Raw genomic sequence first — 3971 nt, 5'->3', positions numbered from 1 at the left:
AAATTGCTCTTCTGCGCAGGTTGTGTTTGCGACTTGCCGCAAAACAGTATTATCGTTGACGCGAAAAGTTTCATATTCATATCACTATTGTAGAAAGTGTTCAAATTCATATCATATTAATATAATCTAACGTAATTAAAAACATTTTAAGCGTGACAAACAGTAAACAAACTCCCTAGAATTATTTAAAACATTAAAGCCATCTACAGGTCACTGTGAGAAAATACGTAACGAACAAACAAACACAACAGATGCCGGGAAAAACGCACGTGTAACAATCGGTAGTTGAGTCGGAATATTGAAGCTAGGTATTCTCGTCTTACTTAATGATGACACCCGCTTTTGATTGGGAGTGGGTGGAATGATATCGCATATTGGCTGGATATTACAAATGAAAAGAGTTCTTTTAGTAGCCCTCCGCAAACTCTAACGCTAACCTTATCCTCACCCTCCAGCACTCCCCAATTTACATGTTCCTTGTCTTTAAAACTAGGTCAAACTCTTCAGGTCTTGAAGATAACAAAATGGGATGGAAAATTACAGGGGTAATGGAATTTGTGGAGTCTGCATACTGGGCACAGAAGACATTCACCATTTTCTGTATCTTTGTAGATCATCTAATCATATAAGAAATGAGTTTTATTTATCCCTAAAGTACCAATAAATAACAGACTTTGTCAATTTTGTAATAACTGCATTGAAGATGAGATCCATTTCCTTTTAGATTGTCAAAAATATGAACAGCAGAGATCTCAACTGTTACATAAAATTAAAGTCCCTGCTGACAATAACATTTCTTGTTTCACATATTTACTTTCACATCCAGATAAATTTATTTATTTGTGAATTTTAAGTACATTCATTCAAGTTATTTTCAAAATATTGTCTTGTTAACAAAAATTCTTTATTGTTGCAAACACCCTATGTAACCTACTCTTTTACACAGGAACAATAAAGTTCATTCATATCTAACACTCAGACTAGTACATGTAATACAATTATTACAATTGTGTTGATACACTATGGAACATAAATGAGAATGTGGGAAATACCCCATCAGCTTTAATTAGGAAATATGTACCATTTTTAGAAACAATCTTAAAAGAATTTACTATGAACAAATTTGGTTACCAACTCTATCCAAAACGGAAAATAAAACTATGTATTTACAAAAAATACAAATCAGATTATGAATTTGAACCATATCTGAATAAAATTAATAATTTAAATCAGAGTAAGTGTAACCAAATTTAGAATTTCAGCACATAAATTACCAAAAATTACCCTCAGAGCAAAGATTTTGCACACTGTGTTCTGATCAGTGTGTTGGTGATGAAATGCATGCTCTTTTTGACTGTAAACTGGATGAAATTGTAAAGGCACGTAGCTACTTTTGGAATACTCTATGATAATATTTTAAAATTACCAAAAGAAGATATATTTGTGCATATTATGGGAACAAAAGACAGTTTCATTGCCAATAGTCTAGGAAAGTTTATCAACATAATTTTACAATGTAATACCTTATAGTTAGTGTTATCCGTTTTAACATTTTATTTTTTATATCTGTATTTCGTTTTATTATGTTTTTTGTGTATGATTATTGACCATGAATAATGTATTTCCAATTCATTAATTTGAGTCAAATAAAATATACTATACTATACTATGTAACTGATTTATGCTAATATAGAAAAGAAATGATGAATGTAATTTAAAGATATATATTACTGTTTTCATGCTAGCCAATAGGGATTTCAGGTGAAAATTAAATATGTACCCTCTACATACTATACTACTATATTTAGGTAGATCTCTGAGCAGTAAAAAGTACTTTACTTGATGTAAATCAGAGTTGGCGTTCCCAAGATACAGACTTTTGAAATCTTCAATCATGACCATTAAGACAACTACCGGTATTTCTATTCTTACCGGTATCTATTGATGAATAGGAGAGACAGTGGCACCAATTAGCACTAACTAGGTAACAAAAAATTGACAAAACCTTTTGTATCTCAGCCGATTTTAGACCAAATTTTCAGTGGTTACAGCCACAGTGAAGATGTTGACAAAATTATGTTTGGAGTAGATTAATATTTTGCCATGAAAATATATTTATATTAATAACAAATAAAATATTTATCAAGCTGAATGAACATTTTTTCATTTGCAAGAAACATTAACAATTATATATGATGGTATTTATATTATATTAATACCTAGTTACCACTTTGAATGTTAAAAGAAACTTTGCTGTTACCATGGCAAGTCAAAAATGCAATTTTCAATAAATTTATATATATGGACCCAGAATTTAGAATAAAGACATAGACAGAACTTTAAACAAGACTATAGTCATGTATGAATTTAGCGACCAATGATATTTTAGGGGCTAATTATCAGCTGTTGCCATGGAAACAACTCAAAATTTCATAAAATTTGCATATATTCCAATTCCCCCTAATATGGTTTTGTATTATTGGTATATAGTAATAAAGAATTTCAGAAAATATTAAAATTATGCATCACATTTTATTTACAAAAAGTACGTACCAGATAATCTGCATCTGGAACAACAGGACAACATCATTTTTTTATATGCATGAAAATAAACAAACTAAGTGTTATTAAATGTGTATTTATTTATTATCCATCTATTTATATACATGTATTCTCAGTTACAAGATCTCTTTTTTTTAAAGTCCAATAATAATGGAAATTAACAAGAAGTTTCATCGTCTTCCTCATATTTTATGGTGAATTCACTCCGATATTTTATACTGAGAAAATCTCTAAGTGAAAAAGAAAAAAAAAATATATAATATACAAAATCATTCACATTGAAATGTATAATTATTTGTTAAAAATGATAATATTGAAATAATGTAATTTGAACAGACATCACAATAATATCAACAAGTACTATTAAGCTGTAATAATAATGAATTACAATAAACTTTAAGGTTGAATAAACTCATACATCTGCAACGCGTGCCGTAATTTTGCGGTATTGTACTATGTTCATCATACCATATACCGATAAGGAAATGCAAATTCCAAATATGGAATGATTACGTGTGTAAGTGTCCTAATAATAAAAACAAACATGGCTGACATTGGAGTTTGACCGGACTCCACACAAAGAAGTTTGTTGATTCTGTTCTAAACTTTTTGGATTTTGGCATTCACACTGCATGATGTATTCTGGAAAAGATGTATAATAATAAGATTATTACGAGAATACCTCAAAGTATGCACTCTGACAGTACGCTGTGCATCGACCTCCGCTGTGCGTTGGTAACTACTACAGCTGTACTCTCTTCGTGCATACTTTGAGGTATTCTCATAATAATCTCATATTATTATTATGTAATTAGTCCCCGTTTAAACGAAGTCCGAAAATGTGGACTTATAATTCGATCCCCGTCCGTCCGGAGTCGTATCTCAGAATCCCTTGGACCGATTCTGTTCATACTTTGCATGTGTCTAGTACTTTATGTGGGACATATGCACATGCAGTGGTTTAGCAATTCGATCCAAAATGGCCGACTGGCAGCCATCTTGTTTTTTGAAAATGTTGTATTTTGAACATGCTTTATCAGTTGTCATTCAAACTTGGTATATAGATCATACATGTTAGGATACATGTCCATGACGATTTATTTTGCAATTGGATCAAAGATGGTCGACTGGCAGGCATTTTGTTTTTTTTATGCGGTATCTTGGACGTGCTTCATCAGTTTTCATTCAAATTTGGCACATACATGTACTTTATACATGTTAGGATGCATGTCCATGACAATTTGTTTCAAAATCTGGTCAAGGATGGCCGATTGACAACCATCTGACTTTTTGGCCTTACTACTATATTTCCACAATTTATGTACCATTTTCATTCGTATTTGGCACATACATCATACATAACAGTGTTTTTCATAATCAGATCAAAGATCTGTTTTCATTTTTGGCCA

The 3971-nt window shown here is 31.1% G+C and overlaps 1 long non-coding RNA gene across 1 annotated transcript; it reads left to right on the top strand.

The window, feature by feature from the left end:
- The first annotated feature begins 235 nt into the window (after nt 1-235).
- On the top strand, nt 236-525 carry LOC144348407 (uncharacterized). Its single transcript, XR_013419837.1, has 2 exons — nt 236-308; nt 494-525. It is a non-coding gene; the product is annotated as an uncharacterized LOC144348407 (long non-coding RNA).
- The last annotated feature ends 3446 nt before the right edge of the window (nt 526-3971 follow it).

This window comes from Saccoglossus kowalevskii, chromosome 11, assembly GCF_978046115.1.
Source record: "Saccoglossus kowalevskii chromosome 11, keSacKowa6.1, whole genome shotgun sequence".
Lineage (NCBI taxonomy): Eukaryota > Metazoa > Hemichordata > Enteropneusta > Harrimaniidae > Saccoglossus > Saccoglossus kowalevskii.
Note: the sequence above shows the minus strand (reverse complement) of the source record. Positions and strands in the feature narration are given on the sequence as shown.